The 20,569-nt window shown below is 46.6% G+C and overlaps 1 protein-coding gene across 4 annotated transcripts in view; it reads left to right on the top strand.

Annotated features, from left to right (window-relative positions):
* The window catches only part of LOC132397071 (RNA-binding protein FXR1-like), a 190,519-nt gene that overhangs the window by 87,280 nt on the left and 82,670 nt on the right, over positions 1–20,569 (top strand). The window lies entirely within an intron of this gene.

Here is a 20,569-nt window from a genome sequence, read left to right as displayed (position 1 = left end):
TACCACTGAAAGAGCCAATATGGACCCATTTCCCACAGAAAAGAAAGCACTGGGAGCCACAAAACCCGTTTGACATTTAAAATGAAATAACACTGCATACAACGGGTTTTTTTGCCTTTATGCTATGTATAAACAAACTATAATGTGTTGCATTTATGAAATTGATGAACTCCTGCAGAGAAAACTAAATTACATTTCTGCATGCAACAAAAACATTTTGAACTCCGAAAAAAAGACGTTGGGTTGGAGGTTACTCCATAGTTAGCCTACCTTGGATCGAAGAATTAAAAGAAAGCGCGCACTGGCGGGTGTCAGGCATTGGCAGTGGTGATGTATATTAATAGCGATAAAAAACACGTTGTAGCGGTGTGCTACACGCAGCGCTAAAATAAAGACTAAAATAAAGGTAACTTTATTCGAACTAAACAGCCTTGCTTTAAAGCCTCCCTCAACCCGTCCCCGTGGGTGCAGATGCTCCAAAAGACACGTACTCACAAACCCCCGTAGGCTATCTCCCTTAGCCGGAACGGTGGATAATTGTGAGCCGGTTCGGATGTGCCAGGAAATGGGGTCTCCACAAAGTTTATAGATTGTACAAGATCACCGTAATCTTCAAATTTCGAATTACATTTCAAAAGCTAACAAACCACGGGGAGCCGCATCACAGAGATGAAAGAGCCGCATGTGACTCCGGAGCCGCAGGTTGCCGACCTCTGTCCTAGTAACTGAGGAACCCACCTGGTTTTAAACTCTCTCCATCTGCCCGTCCCTTTTATTGGTTGCTTCCATCAGGTAGAAAAAGAGATTAAATTTCATGACACATGTCAGTGATGTTTATCTGATTGTGAATCAAGACTTACATTAATGCAATGGTTGGGGGTTTTGGAGGAGGTCAACCACAATGCTGACTAATTTTATTACATAGCTGATGCAGTCAAGGAGTCTTTCTTTCCACTGATCTGCCCTGAAGAGTAATAACCCAGCCATAACGAATTGTCCTTATCCCAGACTTTCATGGCAACAGTGTGGAATGTTCTCCATGCGCTCAGCTTAAAAACATGGACTTCAGGGATCACAGCGCGGCCTCTGGAATCATTAAATTGGCATTGTTATTTGTTCAGAATGTGAGATTGGTATTTCCAGTTGTCTATTCATTGTTACTCTTAAAGCTATAGTTTTGATTATTAGACAGGAGGCAGGCAGCATGGAAGTGACATTAAGCTGGTGTCAATTATTTCTGCATAGCTTATTGCCACTTCTGTTGGATAATTATTTTAAGGAGGGCATTTCATATTGTGATGGAGCTGTGTTTTAAATAGTTGAATCTCCACTAAAACAAGAACAAATGCATGGATTTTGTCTTGTATCTGAAAGTCCTACTCTCCTTTAGTTTTTATTTGCTTCAAAGTTTGAATTTAGGGAACTATCCTACCACAAGGCTGTTATCAAAGTTGCTACATGTAAGTTTGCCAATGACACCACTGTTGGCAGAATCAAAGATGATGATAAATTATATATGGAGCGATATTGAAAATCTGCCTGAGTGGTACTGCACCAACCTCTCACACAATGTCAGCAAGCCCAAGGAGCTGATGATTGACTTCAGGAGGTCCATGAGTCAGTCCTCACAGAAAGATCAGAGGTGGAGAGTTTCAGCTCTGTGTTACTTCTGAGGATCTGTCCTGGGTCCAGCAAATAAAGAAAACATAGCAATGCTTCTACTTAGGAGTGAGCATAGATTCGGCATGTCATTTAAAACTTTGACCAACTTCTATAGATGTGTGGTGGAGGGTATATTGATGGCAAACGAGATTAAATCTGCAGGTGTTTGAAATCAAAGCATAACACAAAATGAGGGGGGAGCCAGCCAGTCGACATTTTGGGCTTGATGAAGTGTCTCTGCCTGAAACATTGACAGTTAATTCTTCCTTTGCTACCCGGCCTGCTGAGTTTCTCCAGAATTTTGTGTATTGCGTTGAGTATATTGACTAATTGCATCATGTCCTCGTATGGAGGCACCAATGCCCTTTGTTACGTATCCCGTAACTGGATAAAAGATAGAGAGGTCCGTTGAAGTCTGATGGCACTATTTTCAAACGTTTTTATTTATAAAGGGGCACAAAAGTAAGGTTAATACAAACATTCAGATAATGCACGTCGTCAATACTCAATCTAAAGTGCGGGTATAGTAATAATCATCATTAAGAAATGAGCTCGACTGTTGTCTAGGGGATAATATATTGTCCATTGGAAATATAAAAGTCACTCAGAAGTCTGCAGGCTTCAGCCTTTTGGGAATCGCTGAGTTTCATGTGGTGCGACAGAGAGAGAGATTGGGGAGAAAAGGAAAGACTTGCCAGGTCCTTATGAAGCATCCGTTGAATCAGGGGAGCGGGCTCCCCCTCCCCGATGTTAGTTAAAAGCGGTTTTCCGTGATTCCAGCCACAAATTCCAATCCCGGAACCTAATGCACGTGGCTTCCTTCAAAATGGCTTCCCGCTATGGTGGTATCACTCTCGTGTCTTCTTGGTGCGTCTAAAGGGGCTGTCCCCCTTAGACCCTCCTTTATACTTCCTCACGGGGTCGCAGGTGTCAATCAGGTTGGGATGATGCGATCTCTCTCTCAACCAGCCCACTTTGCCCGAGGGCTTTACACGTGGTCTCCATGAGACAATAGTCACTGTCACCTTATTTTGCATCCCAGTGGAACGTGCTATTCGGCACGTCTCTCGCTTTCCCACTTCCTGGGTCTACTGACCCCCCCCCCCCCCCAACGGGTGCTCTTGCGATTCTCACAAAGGAGGGGGCTGGGATCATAACACCTTGTACGGAAAAGCTTACAGAAAATAATGGATACAGCTGAGTCCATCATGGGTAAAGTGCTCCTTATCTTTGAGCACATCTGTATGGAGTGCTGCCATCAGGAAGAAGGTACAGGAGCCTCAGGATCTGTACCACCAGGTTCAGGGACAGTTGTTGCCCCTCAACCATCAGGCTCTTAACCCGAGGGGTAACTTCACTGAATTGTTCCCACAATCTTTGGACTTGTGTTCAAGGGCTCTTCATCTCATGTTCTCAATTTATTGAATAGTTATTAATAGTATTGTGTTGAATAGTCATTCTTATTTCTATATTTTTTTTCTTGTAGCATTTTTCTTGCACATTGACCATTTGTCCATCCTGTTGGGTGTGCCTTTCATTGATTCTCTTGTTTCTTGTATTTGCTGTGGTTGCCCACAAGAAAAATGAATGTGTTATGTATGGTGACAAATATACTTTGAGAATAAATTAACTCTGAACTTTGGTCCGAGCAAAAGAAATGATTTTTAAAGAAAGAACCTTTTTAAAAAAAAAGAGGTTGGGTGATGTGGAGATAAATAACAAAAATGTTTTTGTGTGGAGAAATGTAATGCAATACTTCCAAGATCTGTGCCCCTCATAATTTTATAATCATTAGCTGACTTCACATTAGGGAAAACAGTCCCAGCCTGTCCAATCCACCCTCATCTCAAACCCGCCAGTCTAGACAATGTCCTCTCTAGTGTCCTTTCTTTACAGCATGGTAATCAGGATTGTACACAATACTGTATAAAGTGCAATCTAACCAATGTTTTGTGCAAATCTGGCAGGTTTTTTTACTTGCTGACACAATTAACACAAATCCACGTTGGGAGATTCCAGGAGCAATTACTTTGGCTGGTCAGATTTGAATGTTTTGGTAGAGAAAGCAATGCGTAACTGTTTTTTGAAGCAATCCATGAGAACTTAAGACAGGAATTGGTCATCAGATACTTTGGCTTTGCTCTGCCATTGCTTATCAACCTGTGAGGTTTATTGACTTTCAGGGTTAACATAACTAGTATTGTCGTTTTGGCCAATGCTTGTTGGACCCCTAAATCTCTAGTATAGATTGATTGTTATACACATGGAACAGACCCTTCAACACAAGTTGTTCATACCAACCTAAGCACTGATGAGCACATCCCATTTGGCTGCATTTGATCCATATTCCTCCAGGTTCAGGAACAGTTTCAACCATCAAGTTTGGATAACTTGATATCCAGTATGGATAACTTCACTCACCTCAACTTTGAACTGATTCCACAACCTATGCACTATCTAAGGACTCTTGTAACTTGTGTTCTCGGTATTATTTATTAACTTTTGTATGTTTATGGTTTGTCCTTTGCACATTTATTATATTGTATACTTATTGATTCCATTGTGTAGTACACAGACTTATTGTGTACTTATTCTATTGTATTTTTATTCCTCTGTGAATGCCCTTGAGAGAATGAATCTAAGGAAAATGTATGCTGATAGTATATGTACTTGGACAATAAATTTACTTTGAACTTTCCTATCTACGTATCTGCTTTTTAAATGTAATTGTACCTGCTATACCACCATTTTGGTAGCTCATTCCATATACCCATCAACATCAGTGAAATTCTTTAATTTCTTTCCCATCATGAAGCCTGTGCTCTCTATAAGATAACTTCTCAGCTGCTTTCACTTCCAAAGAAAAACCAATTCCAACCTATCCAGACAAGGGAAAATCTGCAGATGCTGGAAATCTGAGCAACACACAAAAAATGCTGGAGGAACTCAGCAGGCCAGGCAGCATCTATGGGGGAGAAAATGATGACCCGAAATGTCAACTGTACTCTTTTCCATAAATGCTGCTTGGCCTGCTGAGTTCCTTCAGCATTTTGTGTGTTGCCCAGCCTGTCCAATCCGTCCTCGTAACACAAGCTCTCAGTCTCGGCAATGTCTTTCTGAATCTTTTCTGCATCTGCTCCAGCATCCTTCCTATCCACCACTTTCTGGAAAAATGTCTGTAATAAACCGACTGACTCTCACAGCTACTTGGACTACACCTTGTCCCACCCTACTAATTGTAAAAACGCCATCCTCTTCTCTCAATTCCTATGTCTGTCGCATCTGCTCTGAGGATGAGACTTTCCATTCTAGAACAAAGCAGGTGTCCTCCTTTTTCAAAGAAAGGAGCTTCCCTTCACCCACAACCGCAACTCTTCCATTTCACACATGTCTGCTTTTACCCCATCCTCCTGCCACTTACCAGGGATAGGGTTTCTCTTGTCCTCACCTATCACCCCACCAGCCTCCACATCCAGTACATAATTCTCCTAAACTTCCACCACCTCCAACTGGATCCCACCACCAATCACATCTTCTCCCCCCCCCCCCCCCCAACCCCTCTTTCTGCTTTCTGCAGGACTCACTTGTCCATTCGTCCTTCCACACTGATCCCCCTCCTGGTACTTATCCTTGTACTCAGAACAAGTGCTTCACCTAACCCTACACCACCACCCTCACTACCATTCAAGGCCCCAGTAGTCCTTCCAGGTGTGACGACACTTCACCTGGGAGTCTGGGGTCATATACTGTGTTCAGTGCTCCTGGTGTGACCTCGTGTATATTGGTCAGACCCAACGTAGATTGGGAGACTGCTTTGCCGAGCATCTATGCTTTGTCCGCCAGAACAAGTGGGGTCTCCCAGTGGCCACCCATTTTAATTCCACTTGCCATTCCCATTCCAATATGTCCTTCCATGGCCTCCTCCACTATGGGGATAAGGCCACACTTATATTGTGTTTGGGTAGCCTCCAAGTTGATGGCATGTACATCGATTTCTCAAACTTCCAGTAATCCCTCCACCTCCCTCCCTTCAACATTTCCCAATCCCTTGTCCTTCCCTCATGTTATCTCCTTACACGCTCATTGCCTCCCTATTTTGCTCCTCCCTTCCCCCCTCTTCTTTCTTCCATAGCCTTCTGTCTCTTTCACCAGTTAACTTCCTAGCACTTTGCTTCATCCCTCCCCCTCCAAGTTTCACCTATTGCCTGATGCAACTCTACCCCTTAGCTTTTTTTTCTCCAGTCCCGCTGAAGGGTTTCGGTTCGAACTGTCAACTGTACTTTTTTTCCCTATAGATGCTGCCTGGCCTGCTGAGTTCCTCCAGGATTTTGCGTGTTGCTCAGTTTACCAGCATCTGTAGATTTTCTTTTGTTTGCGATAAAGCCCAGTTGTCTTGAGCAATGACAAAGTTCTGTTCTATTCCAAAGCTAGCACTGATAATTGTAGAAGGGTCAGGATGTTTGACACTTAATCACAAATGAGAAAATCTGCAGATTCAGGAAATCCAAGTGTAACACACAAAATGCTGGTGGAACTCAACAGGCCAGGCAGCATCTATGGAAGAAGAGTACAGTCGACGTTTCAGGCTGAGACCTTTCTATATAACTAGAGAAAAAAGATGAGTCAAGGGATTGGGGGGGAGGGGAGGGAGAAACACAAGGTGATCAATGAAACCGGGGGAGGTGGGAGATGGAGGAGTGAAGTATAGAGTTGGGAAGTTGATTGGTGAAAGAGATACAGGGCCGGAGAATGGGGAATCTAGTAGAGTACAGAAGGCCATCGAGGAAAAAAGGGAAATAGCAGAAGAGTGAGGTGATGGGCAGGTAAGCAGATAAAGTGAGAGAGAACTGTGAATGAGGAATAGAGAGGGAGGCATTACCAGAAGTTTGAGAAATCGATGTTCAGGTTGTCAGCTACCAAGCAGAATATATGGTGCTGCTCCTCCATCCTGGATATTGCCTCATTGTAACAGAGGAGGCTGTAGATGGATGTGTTGAGTGGGAAGTGGAAGTGGCCACTGTGAGATCCCTCTTTTTCTGGCGGACAGAGCGTGGGTGCTCAGTGAAGCAGTCTTCCAATCTACATCAAGTTGCACTGATATACAAGAGGCCATACCAGGAGCACTGGATACAATAGATGACCCCAGCAGATACGTAGGTGAATGTTGCCTCACCTGGAAGGATCATTTGGGGCCTTTGAGTAGTAGTGAGGGAGGAGGTGTAGGGGCCAGAATAGCACTTGTTCTGCTTGCAAGGATAAGTGACAGGAGGGAAATCAGTTGGGAGGGATGAATGTACAAGGCTGTCGTGTTGGAAGCAATCCCTGCGGAAAGCAGAAAGTGGGGGGAGGGAAATGTGTGGTTGTGGGATCCTGTTGGAGATGGAAGTTGTGGAGAATTATATGTGGATGAGGAGAGTGGTGGGGGTGGTAGGTGTTGGAAATGGACAAGGTGAATTTGAGGGCAGGATGGAAGTTGGAGGCAAAGTTAAAGTTGATTAGTTCGGCAAGAGTGCAGGAAGCAGCACCAATGTAGTTGTATATGTAGTGTAGGATTCTATTCTCTATTTCCCATTCCCATTTTCCCCTCTCACCTTATCTCCTTGCCTGTCCATCACCTCCCTCTGGTGGTTCTTTCCTTTTTCTTTCTGTCCTCTTTTATAGATGCCCCCTTCTCCAGCCCAGTATCTCCTTCACCAATCAACTTCTTGACGCCTTACTTCACTCCTCTGCAACTCCCCAGTATCATCTATCACCTTGTATTTCTCCCTTCCCTCCCCACCGTTTTACTCTGACTCCTCATCTTTTTTCTCCAGTCCTGATGAAGGGTCTCAGCCCAAAACGTCGACTATGCTGCTTGGCCTGCTGAGTTCCTCCAGCATTGTATGTTATGCGTGGTGCATCTGTGCTCAATGCCTTGATCCAAGTACAAAGTAAAACTGGGTCCTTTTGGGGTGGAGATGTGCAGCGTCTATGGCTTGGTTGAACCAACAATGATAGTTATATTTTGTACAGTGCTGAGTAACCAAATGACTGTGCAAAAATCATTGACAGTTGAAGTTTTTGAAGGATTCTAAGTAGAGTCAATATTGAATTACTTACATCCTTCATATACATGAGTAAAGATCTTTACGTCACGTCTCCATCTAAATGTGCAATGCACAATTTATAGTAATTTATAATAAATACTATGTACACCAGGATAGTCAATATAACATAGAAATACAGTTGTGTCAGCATGAATTAATCAGTCTGATTGCCTGGTGGAAGAAGCTGTCCCAGAGCCTGTTGGTCCTGGCTTGTATGCTGCAGTACCACTTCCCAGATGGTAGCAGCTGGAACAGTTTGTGGTTGGGGTGACTCCGGTCCCCAATGATCCTTCAGGCCCTTTTTATACACCTGTCTTTGTAAATGTCCTGAATAGTGGGAAGTTGACATCTACAGATGCACTGGGCTGTCCGCACCACTCTCTGCGGAGTCCTGCGATTGAGGGAAGTACAGTTCCCGTACCAGGCAGTGATGCAGCTGGTCAGGATGCCATCAATTGTGCCCCTGTAGGAAGGATTTGGGGACCCACACCAAACTTCTTCAACCATCTGAGGTTCTTCTGTTGTGATTCCGTCTGATGTGCTTCTTTGACCGCACAGCCAATATGTTTGCCGAAGGTCTTAAAGCTGTTCACCCTCTCAACCCCAGATTCATTGATGTCAATAGGGGCTACTCCTGTAGTCCACAACCAGCTACTTTGTTTTTGCGATATTGAGGGGGAGGTTGTTTTTGTGACACCACTGTGTCAGGGTGATGACTTCACTGTAGGCTGCCACATTATTATTTGAGATTAGGTCAATCAGTGCAGTATCGTCAGCAAATTTAATTAGCAGATTGGAGCTGTGGGTAGCAATACTGTCATGGGTGTACAGAGAGTAAAGGAAGGGGCTTAGTACACAACCCTGAGGGTCACCTGTGTTGAGGGTCAGAGGGGTAGAGGTGAGGGAGCCCACTCTTACCACCTGTCGGCGATCTGACAGGAAGTCCAGGATCCAGCTACACAAGGCAGGGTGAAGGCCGAGGTCTCTGAGCTTCTTGTCGAGCCTGGAAGGAATTATGGTATTGACTGCTGAACTGCAGTCCAAGAAGAGCATTGTCACATAAGCATCCCTCTTCTTCAGATGTGTAAGGACAGTGTGTAGGGCTGTGGCTATTGTGTCATCTGTTGATTGGTTGTGTCAGTAGGTGAATTGTAGGGGGTCCAGTGTGGGTGGCAGCACGCTGCAGATGTCGTCTTTGACCAGCCTCTCAAAGCATTTGCTTATTGAGGTGAGTGCAAACCTTGGTCTTGGGTACCTGAACAATAGTGGATGTTTTGAAGCAGGAGGGGAGAGGAAGAGATTAAAAATGTCTGTAAACAGGCCTGCCAGTTGTGTTCTCACTGACGTTATTGCTGTTTCTTCCATCTTTGTGGTGAAGCCAAACATGCTATTTAAATAATAGCCCTCCTGACTTAATTCTATAGTGGCCAGGAATGTGAAAAGCATAATTTACTCCTATCAACATGCACAAAATGCTGGAGGAACTCAGCAAGTTAGATGGATTCCATGGAGGGGGAATAAACAGTCGGCATTTTGGGCCAAGACCTCCTGTCTCTAACCCACTCTGATAAAGAACAGATTTTAGGCTTAGGTCATGTTGGTATAGGGAAATTGATCAATTTATTGTATGGTTGTTAAATTTAATCTGAGCACAGTCAGGTGCGAACTAATTTATGTATTCTATGGGAATCTTGAAATTGAAATGGTAAATGAGTACAACTTTTGGGGTTAGTCCTGGTTGTGTCCAATCAGTAAAACTGTTGTCCTTAAAATGTGCACTGACCACTAACTAAAACCTTCAGAGCACTGTAGTTTCCCTCTGAACTGAGAATGAATTTATATCATATAATTACAGTAAAGGGTTTCCAGATGTGTAGGGGAATTTTTTTTTTAAATATATATAATTTTTTTTTTAAAAATAAATAGGGAAAACGAGAACGTGAGCTTTGTTTAGACCATTGACATTCATCGTGACTATGAACACGGGAATGTACTTTTGTCGTGAATTTTAATCTTTGTGCCTAACTTCTCTGGACATACCCGGACATATCGAATAAGCCAGGAAGCTGTGGCACTCCGTTAATGGTAAGCAGTCATCGTCAACCTTATTTGCTCACCTGACTGGATCCTTTGTATGGTTCAGATTCATCGAAGCTAGAATGAATCAACAAGCACACCTGTGGTGAACTACATATACCTGTCTGGACACGCCCGCTGCTGACTGCTCCTTTGGCTCCTCCCACTGACCCCTGTATAAAGGCGATCAAGACCTGAGCCCGGCCTCTCAGTCGCCAGGATGTAGTATGGTGGTCACTCACTGCTTGTTCCTTCTTCCAGTCAATAAAAGCCGATATCTCGCCTTACGTCTCAGAGTGAGTTATTGATGGTGCATCAATTTTATTGACTGGAAGTTTTAAAACATGGAAACAGTTTTACGTCCTGAAAGATTGGATTTGGACCCCCAAGACCCTGAAGCAGCTCTTGCTTTTGAACTCTGGCTTGCATGCTTCCAATCATACTTGGAGGAGGTTCGTGCAACTGAACCCGCTGTTATGCACAGAATTCTCCTCTCGAGGGTCACCCCAAAAGTTTATTCATTTATCAGAGACCTGCCAACCTACGAAGGGGCACTGGACGCCCTCAAAAGACAGTACCTGCGGCCGGTGAACACCGTCTACGCAAGACATCGTTTAGCTACCCGGCGACAGCGGCCTGGAGAATCGAGCGCCGAGTTTCTCCAAGCACTACAGACACTCGTCCGAACTTGTGACTGCAAGACGCTCACGGCAGAACAGCATGCGGAGCTGCTAGTATGAGACGCCTTTGTGACAGGACTGAGGTCAGTGTACGTGCGTCAGAGGTTGCTGGAAAAAGCCAATCTTACCTTACGCTTGGCGATCGAGACGGCCGACACTCTGGAAGCTGCTCTGCACAACGCTGATGCTGTCCAGCCGCGCGATTCCCCGCCGGTTCCATGGACGCCTCAGACCCCGCCGCCGGTTCCCGCAAGCGAATTCACCAACGCTGCTGCCAGTCGCGATTCCACGAGCTCCCTGAACCCCACCATGGCTGCGGCCCATCAGAAGCCCGTGCTTTGTTATTTCTATGGAGTTGGAAAACATCCCCGAAAACGCTGCCCGGCGCAAGAAACGACCTGCTCCAGCTGCGGAAAGCGGGGCCATTTCACCAAGGTCTGTAAGTCTAAACTACGAGTGGAGTGCAGCGCTGCGGGTGAGACATGGGGACCGCCATCTTGCATGCCCGGATGTGAGCGGCCATCTTTGTTGGCGACAGCATGCCCCACCCCCGACCTGTGTGAGACGTGGGGGCCACCATTTTGCATGCCCGGATGTGCACGGCCATTGTTGTTGGTGTCAACATGCCCCGCCCCCGACCCGCCGGTGTTTACTGGGCACCAAGACGGCTCAACTCTGGCCACCATAACCCTCGACCAAAGTGCCCCACACCAGCTTGCAAGGTCAATGATGGACATCCTGGTGGAGAGGCACAGGACTAGATGCCTGTTTGATACGGACTGCACTGAGAGTTTTATTGACCCAGACACAGTGCAACGCTGTGGACTCGTGACACGGCTGGTAAGTCAGAGGATCAATTTGGCTTCTGGGTCGCATTCCACAGACATCCGGGCGGGTTGTGCAGCGACATTGGTGGTGCAAGGCACAGAATATCGGAACTTTGTGCTACTGGTCATGCCTAAACTGTGTGCACCTGTGCTATTGGGGCTGGACTTCCAGAGCCATCGCGAAAGTGTGACTATGGTATATGATGGGCCCCTCCCACCACTCACTGTCAGGAATCCTCATTTTGGTGGGACTTCATCACTACTGACCACACACACACACCGGGCCACACATCCCACCCAGCACCATGCCGACAGCTGCACTACCGACACCACTTGCAGTCTCTCCACCCTCAAGGTCCATCCCCCACCGCTGTTCGCCAACCTGACCCCTGACTGTAAACCTGTGGCAACTAAAAGCAGGAGGTACAGCGCGGGGGACAGGGCCTTCATTCAGTCAGAGGTGCAGCGGCTGCTCAGGGAGGGGATCATTGAGCCAAGCACAAGTCCTTGGAGGGCCCAGGTGGTGGTTGTTCGGACTGGGCAGAAAGATAGGATGGTCGTGGACTATAGTCAAACCATCAATAGGTTCACGCAGCTTGACGCGTACCCCCTACCCCGCAACGCGGATATGGTCAACCAGATAGCTCAGTACAAGGTGTACTCGACAATAGATCTGAAATCCACTTATCACCAGCTCCCCATCCGCCCAGAGGACCGACCCTACACCGCCTTCGAGGCAGGCTCTATCACTTCCTGCGCATCCCCTTCGGTGTCACGAATGGTGTCTCTGTCTCCCAGAGGGAAATGGACCGGTTAGTGGACCAGTACCAACTGAAGGCCACATTTCCCTATCTGGATAACATCACCATCTGTGGTTGCGACTGGCCGGATCACAACGCCAACCTCCAACGATTTCTCCAAGTGGCCGAAGCTCTGAATCTTACTTATAACAGGGACAAGTGTGTGTTCGGAACCACCCGCCTCGCTATCCTTGGGTATGTCGTGGAAAACGGGGTCACTGGCCCTGATCCTGACCGTATGCGCCCCCTGTTAGAACTCCCTCTTCCCACCACTCTCAAAGCCCTCAGACGGTGCCTGGGTTTTTTTCCTATTACGCCCAATGGGTCCCCCATTACGCAGACAAGGCCTGCCCCCTGGTCAAGTCTACCACTTTTCCCCTCTCTGCTGAGGCCTGCGCAGCCTTCAGCTGCATTAAAGGGGACATTGCCAAAGCTACGATGCATGTGGTGGACGAGACCATTCCCTTCCAAGTAGAGTGTGACGCCTCTGATTTCGCTCTGGCTGCTACCCTCAATCAGGAAGGCAGGCCAGTAGCATTCTTTTCTCGTACCCTTCAAGGCTCTGAAATTCGGCACTCTGCGGTGCAGAAAGAAGCCCAGGCCATAGTGGAGGCTGTTAGGCACTGGAGGCACTATCTTGCTGGCAAAAGGTTCACCTTGCTGACCGACCAGCGCTCAGTTGCGTTCATGTTCAGCAACCAACAGCGGGGCAAAATCAAAAATGATAAGATTTTGCGGTGGAGGATAGAACTCTCCACCTACAACTATGATATCCTGTACCGGCCTGGCAGACTCAATTAGCCCCCTGATGCCCTATCCCGGGGAACATGTGCTAGCGCACAGCTCGACCAGCGATATGCCCTTCATGCACAACTTTGCCATCCAGGGGTCACCCGATTTTACCATTTCGTGAAAGCCCGGAACCTGCCATACTCCCTGGAGGACATCAGGACGATGACCAGGGACTGCCAAATCTGCGCTGAGTGCAAACCGCACTTCTACCGTCCTGACACGGCGCAACTTGTCGAGGCCACCTGCCCTTTTGAGCGACTGAGTGTTGACTTTAAGGGCCCCCTTCCCTCCACCGACCACAATGTCTATTTTCTCAATATTATCGACGAGTACTCGCAGTTCCCCTTTGCCATTCCCTGCCCCGACACCACTACCACGTCTGTCATAAAAGCCCTGCGCCAGCTCTTCACTCTGTTCGGATATCCCTGCTATATCCACAGTGATAGAGGGTCCTCCTTTATGAGTGACGAGCTGCGCCAGTACCAGCTAGCTAGGGGCATTGCTACTAGTCGGACCACGAGTTATAATCCCCAGGGAAATGGACAGGTGGAGAGGGAGAATGCCACAGTGTGGAAGACCACACTTTTAGCCCTTAAGTCAAAGGGGTTGCCGGTCTCTCGATGGCAGGAGGTCCTCCCTGAGGCACTCCACTCTATCCGCTCTCTGTTGTGTACGTCCATCAATGCCACCCCTCACAAACGCCTATTCTCTTTTCCCAGGAAGTCTGTCACTGGGACCACCCTACCAGTTTGGTTGACGTCCCCAGGGCCAGTGCTGCTTCGGAGACGTGAGGAGTACTAAATACTCCCCGCTGGTCGAGAGGGTTCACCTTCTACATGCGAACCCCCAGTATGCCTACGTGGTCTTACCTGATGGGCGGGAGGACACGGTCTCCGTCTGCGACCTGGCGCCTGCAGGTGCAGCAGACCACTACCCTGAACACTCTCCGGTAACTATGAACCCTGTACCCGAGGTGACACCGCACAAACCAGGCCCTACACAGACTCCTCACGATACTCATATACCGGGCGTTTCGTACGCATATATACCAGGCGCCTCGCACATGTGTGAGGGATCACTGACGCCTAGTGAGCTGGAACCAGTACAACCTCCGTCTCCTGTGCAATCACAACCACTGGCATCTGTGCAATCACAGCCGGTGCTACGTAGATCGCAGCGACAGTTTCGACCACCTGACAGACTTAACCTGTAAGAAACTTCGCCACATGGGGACTCTTTTAAAACAAAGGGGGGGTGAATGTGGTGAACTACATATACCTGTCTGGACACGCCCCCTGCTGACTGCTCCTGTGGCTCCTCCCACAGACCCCGGTATAAAGGCGATCGAGGCCTGAGCCCGGCCTCTCAGTCTCCAGGATGTAGTATGGTGGTCACTCACTGCTTGTTCCTTCTTCCAGTCAATAAAAGCCGATATCTTGCCTTACGTCTCAGAGTGAGTTATTGATGGTGCATCAACACCCAAGGATGTGCTCGGGACAGGCTGCAAGTGTCACATCAACAAAGCACATTCACCAGATTCAGATATATCATGTGTACATCGAAACATATTAAAATGCGTCATTTGAGTAAGCAAACAAGTCTGAGAGTGTGCTGGTGGGGGTGGTGCAGCCCACAAGTGTCACTGTTTCCAGTGACAATGTAGCCTGCCTACAGTGTTCAACACAAGAACGCAACAAAGCAGCAGCAGAACAAGCCTCCCGTTTCCTTCTCAAGCACAGATGGGCATCCAACCCCAGGACAGGCTGCCTCTGGGCCTGCAACTTGCAGTTCCTGGGTCCTGACTTCCAGACTGGCCACTCATTTCCAAAAAGACGCAAGTTCTTGATTCAGGATTAAATGCGATGAGAATATGATGCCTTGACAAAGGAGCTGGATAAGTGAATGAGGGGGGTAGGTCAATGCAGGCTTCCCTCAGCACAAACGATGCTTTTCAATGAGCGTGTGAAAATCAGAAACTGAAAGGAAGGTAAACATTAAAGAGAGCGTTTTGCTATTACAGCTCCAGTGACCTGGGTTCTATTCCTGCTGCTGTCTGTAAGGAGTTTGTACATTCTCCCCATGGCCACTGAGTTTCCCCTGGGTGCTCCAGTTTCCTCTCATGTTCCAAAGGTAGACAGGTTAGTAGTTTAATTGGTCACATTGGTGTAATTGGGCGACGCAGGTCAGTGCTGTGCTGTATCTGTAAATTAAGTCAATGCAGAGCTGATAAGTCACCGGCCTGTTTCTCTGCTGCAAGTTCTGCAAATAGTTAGTAGAGCAGATTTTATTGAATTCACCCAGATCTTCCACATTTTTGCATGTGGCCATGAGCTGGTATAATCCAGCATGATGGTCAATTGTCTCTGAGAAGAAAGAAGAATAAAGTGCCACATTGTATGTCAGTGTCTCTAATATTGTTGCTGCTTGATGAGCAATGCCTGATGTTCTGGTTGGCTTGGCTCCAGACTTATGTTCCTGAAACTACTTTTGGCATGTGCACCCAGACAGAAATAACTGCAGGAGGAATCCTTTATCAATGTAATGCAAATTAGGCTTCAAAGAGGCTGAAGAAATGTAAATTAAGAATCTCTAATTTCTGTAGAGCTGGGTCTCTACCTAATAAAATGTTGTGATTAACAGTTCTTCCCATTCAGGTAATCCCCTTTGCTTGTTTCAGAAGCTGCTTCAATTCTAAAATGATCTGCATTCTAAGTGATCACTTTTTCTTGCTGCTTCATGTGCTGAATTTCTCTTCCTGGCTCAGTCTTCAGAGAGGACTGAATGTTTGGTAACCATTGGAGGCTTGTTTTCAAGTACCTAGCTGTCAAGCATCTCTAAAGATCTATCCTGGGTCTAATACAATCAAAGAAGGCACACCAATGGCCATATTTCATTAGGGGTTTGAGGAGATTTGCTATGTCAGCAAAGACTCCAGCAAATTTCTACAGACGTACATACCATGGAGAGCATTCTAACTGATTGCTGCCTCCATATCAGACAGGGTTGGTAAAAGCTGCAGAAAGTTGCAGACTTAACCAGCTTCATCATGAGCATTAGCCTCCCCACCGTCGAGAACATCTTCAAAAGGCAGTGCCTCAGAAAGGTGGCATCCATCATTAAGGACCCCCACCATCCAGAACATGCCCATTTGAGGTACAGGAGTCTGAAGACCCAAAATCAACACTTTAGGAACAGCTTCTTCATCAGATTTCTGAACAGTTCTTGAACACTACCTCTTTTTTCACCACTTTAATTTATTTTTATTTATTTTTTATGTATTGCACTACTGTTGTTGCAAAACATGTACTCCTGCCAGTAGCCAGTAATTGTTTGTAATAGACTTAATTACTGAGAAAAGCCAGAGTCTGTGCATGCAGTGTTGGGCCCGTGATGAGACAGAAGGGCTAAACTGTGGTGAGGGGCTTTAGAAATCAATCATTCCATTTCAAAGGCACTGTGTTCTTTGACCTATGAATGGTGCAGGGTTGTAATCTGACTTGCTGCTAATGTCTTTGTTCCTGCATTATTGCTGCTGAATTGCTGTTCAGCCATTCAACCTTAGCTTCCCCCTTCACTGACTCCACCCCAAAGGCACTTGATGACCTTGAGATGAAATGCTGGATGGAAAGGCATTCTATAATCACAACAAAGTTTATGGCATTAAATTGAGAGGTCTAGGAAAGGCTTTATTTTCATGTACTTCACTGGATTGAGTATTGAGTGATTATAACACTGATGCCAGTTAAATACCTATCTTAAACTGTGAGCAAGACCTATATATTACCCCTCGTGATATGACCTTAACGGACAACTCATTTTATCACTGTTAATTGAACCTTCAGTGCAGATCCCTGGTGTAAGAAGGTCAGGGATGAAGAAGCGTTCCTTTTGAAGTGCTCTTTTTCCCAAAATACTTGCAGTGCCCTTTGTTCTCAATTCAGGCAAGGGCTTGCAGAGAGCTGGAAATGCTGAAGACAGCTGCAGTTACCACAGCTGCTCCTGCTCTTCTCAGCCTTGCGCACACACTGGTAGGCTTGCATTTTTTTTAATGACCTCACTTGTAAGAGAAAAGAGGTTCCATTTCTAGGGAGGTCAGTCTGAGTCCAAGGCCTCTGTTGGTCAGAGTTGACCATGGATGGTGCGTCCCAGCTGTCTAGATATGCAAGCCTGGGCAGTACGATATGGAGAGCAAGCTCCCCCATTCCAAGCATCTGATGAACCCGAAGAAACAGCAGAGTTAGGTAACAGCAGCGTCGCAGGAGTTGCCAGTCAGTGGACTGCCTTAGGGACTCCTGCTCCAGAATTTCCCTTCAGGGTTTACTTCCAAAGCCTTCCCTATAAGTGGGTATATAGCAAGAAAGTTTGAGATCAGTGCTTTCCTTCTAGGTAAGCTGCCAACCACACCTGATGAGCCCATCTTTCCAAAGTTACTGGTTTTAAGGTGTCAGTAATTCACCTTTGCTGATTCTCCTGTCAGTAGAAATGGTCCTGCTGGTCTTAGTAGCTAAGCCACATGTGTAGGCCAAGAGATGAACTTGATTGTCAAAGCCTATCTGAGGCTCACGCCATTGGGAGCGTTTAATAGGTAGTGGGAGCTTGTCCCCATTACTACCCCCAGCTTAAGGAAGGTCAGTAACTGCCTGTATTGGAGAGCATATCTTGTGAAGAATGTTTGAGCAAGCTAGGGCTTTCCTCTATATTGCAGAGGAGGAAGCAGTGAACAAGATAAGAGACATAGATAGTGTGGACAGCCAGTGCCTTTTCCCCAAAGTAAAACTGGCCAATACAAGGGGAATTTTTTTTTAAGATTGGAGGAATGTATAGGAGGATGTCAGAGTTAAGTTATTTAGAGTGGTTGGTGTGTGGGGAAAAAATCATATGAAAGAAAAAATGAAGGGCTATGTTCAGAAGTTCAAAAGTAAATTCATTTTCAAAGTAAATATGTCACTATAGGCAAAACTGATTCATTTTCTTGAAGAAAAGGGTTGGAGAGAAGGGTTAGATTGATAGAGCAGACTAAAAGTGGATTGTAGGACCCATATTGTGCTCAACTGTTCTGTTCTATATAGTTTGCTGTATAACATGCTGGCTAGACCAAACTTGGGAGTATTCTGTTCAGATCTGGTCCCCTCATTATAGACTATAAGACCATAAAACATCAGAGAATTAGGTCATTTGGCCCAGCAAGGCTGCTCTGTTATTCAGTCGTGGCTGATTTGTTTTCTTTCTCAACCCTATTCTGCTTCCTTGCTGTAATCTATGATGCCCAGACTAATCAAGAACCCATCAACCTTTGCTTTAAATATACTCAGTGATTTGGCCTCCACACCCATCGGTAGCAATTACAGGAAGGATGTAGAAGCTTTAGAAAGGGTACAGAGGAGATTTACCAGGTTTCTGCATGGATTAGAGAGCATGTCTTGAGAGCATGAAAGGCTACTAAGTGAGCTTTTTTTTGGGGAAGTGAAAGAGAATAAGAGATGACTTGAAGTACAAGATAAAGAGGCATGGACCAATTGGACATCCAGAGACCTTTTCCTCAGGGTGAAAATGGCTAATATGAGGGTGCATAATTTTAAGGTGATTGGAGGAAAGTATAGGTGGAAAATATGGAAAATAGTGGTGGCTGTGTGGAATGCACTGCCAGGGTGGTGGTCGAGGCAGGCACATTAGGGAGATTTAAGAGATTCTTAGCCAAGCACATAGATGAAAGAAAATTGGAGGGCTTTGTAGGAGGGAAGGGTTGGATTGATCTTAAAGTAGGTTAAAAGTTTGCACAGCACAGAAATCGGCCCTTCTGATTCAAATAGCTTGTGAAGTCCAATTAACCTACTAACCCATAAGTAAAGCTTTCGACTGCCAGTAGCTTCTGCCCCTTTACTGTGATGTGTGGTTCCTGGTAGAGCTTTCTGGGTGCAGGCTGGTACATAACTTCAGTCTTTTTGGTGCTGATTGTAAGTCCAAAGTTGTCACCGGTTCGTGAGAAGCAGTCCATTTCTCGCTGCATCTTCTGCTCTGTGCTGGTGTTGAGGGCGCAATCATCAGCGAATAAGAGGTCTCTGACAACGGTCTCCTTTACCTTTGTAACAGCCTGTAGACGCCAGAGGTTGAATAGCCCACTGCCAGTCCTGTATCTGACGTGTATACCATCCTGACAATCGTGGAAGGCATCATTCAGCATAGCAGAGAAGACCATGCTAAAGAGTGTAGCAGCGAGAACGCATTCTTGCTTCACACCGTTCGTCACTGGGAAGGCTTCTGACTCGTCACCATCATCCAAAATTTTCACCATCATGCCATCATGGAACTGCCGAACAATCGTGATGAATCTGCTAGGGCAGCCAAACTTCACCATCTCTGCTGACCGTATCAAATGCCTTGGTCAGATCGACGAAGGTCATAAAGAGGTCGCTGTGCTGCTCTTAACATTTTTCCTGGAGTTGGCGTGCAGCAAATATCATGTCGACAGTTCCACGCTCTGCACGGAAGTCACACTGGCTTTCTGGGAAGAGACCTTGCTCAAGGTGTTGGAGAAGGCGATTAAGCAGGATGCGAGCCAAGATCTTCCCAGCTATGGACAGGAGGGAGATGTCACAAGACTGGCGATTGCCTTTCTTCTTGTAGAAGTGGACTATGCTGGCATCTTTCAACTGTTGCAGGATCTTTCCTTTGTTTCACATAGACGTAGAGTTCAGTCAGCTTCTGCATCATGAATGGGTCTCCTGCTTTGTAGACTTCAGCAGGGGTTGCATCTGATCCTGGTGCTTTGCTACAGGAAAGTTGCCTGATGGCTTTTCTGACTTCTTCTGTGGGAAGGTTGTCAAGGTCCAGGTTGATCTCCACCTGAGGTAGGCGAGCAGTGGCCTCATCATTGATTTCGGCAGGGCGGTTGAGGACCTGGTTGAAGTGTTCAGCCCATCTCAACGGCTTTTTCTCTGTCAGCAGCTGAGTCCCATCTGCGCTGAGGAGGGGGGGGGGGGAGAAGCCAAAGGACTGAGGTCCATACATAGCCTTCAAAGTGTCGTAGAAACGCTTGGTGTCGTGACTGTCTGCCTAGCCTTGGATCTCATCGGCCTTATTGCTGAACCAGACATCCTGCATCTCACAGAGTTTCTTCTGCACTTTCCGTCTTGCACTGGCAAAGGCATCTATCTTTGCTTGTGATGTGGGATCGCTCTGGAGCACTCTGAACAGTTGGCGTTTCTCTGACAACAGTGCCTGTATCTCCTCGTCGTTCTCATCGAACCAGTCTTGATGTCCATGGATTGCTGGTCCGAGGTGTTCGAGAGCGGGAGAGTAGACTGCATCTCTGAAAGCTGTCCACTGCTCTTCAATGCTGGTGTGGTCATCCTGGGGTGTGTCAAGCAGCCTGCTATCTAGGTCTTCACGAAATTCTTTAGCAACTACGCTGCTCTTCAGCTTGGAGGCATTGAGCTTCTTTGCAGTCTTCTGACCTTGGGGTCTTCTCACGTGCAGGATGCGAAGTTTAAACTTGGACACTATGAGTCGATGATCCGTCCAGCAGTCGGCACCACACATGGCCTTTGTCACTCTCACGTCTTGCCAGTCCCACTTTCTAGTGATGACATAGTCTATCAGATGCCAGTGCCTAGAGCGTGGATGCATCCAAGATGTCTTGTTACGGG

The sequence above is a fragment of the Hypanus sabinus genome, chromosome 7 (genome assembly GCF_030144855.1).
Source record: "Hypanus sabinus isolate sHypSab1 chromosome 7, sHypSab1.hap1, whole genome shotgun sequence".
In the NCBI taxonomy this organism is placed as follows: domain Eukaryota; kingdom Metazoa; phylum Chordata; class Chondrichthyes; order Myliobatiformes; family Dasyatidae; genus Hypanus; species Hypanus sabinus.
This window is presented reverse-complemented; position numbering and strand designations above follow the sequence as displayed.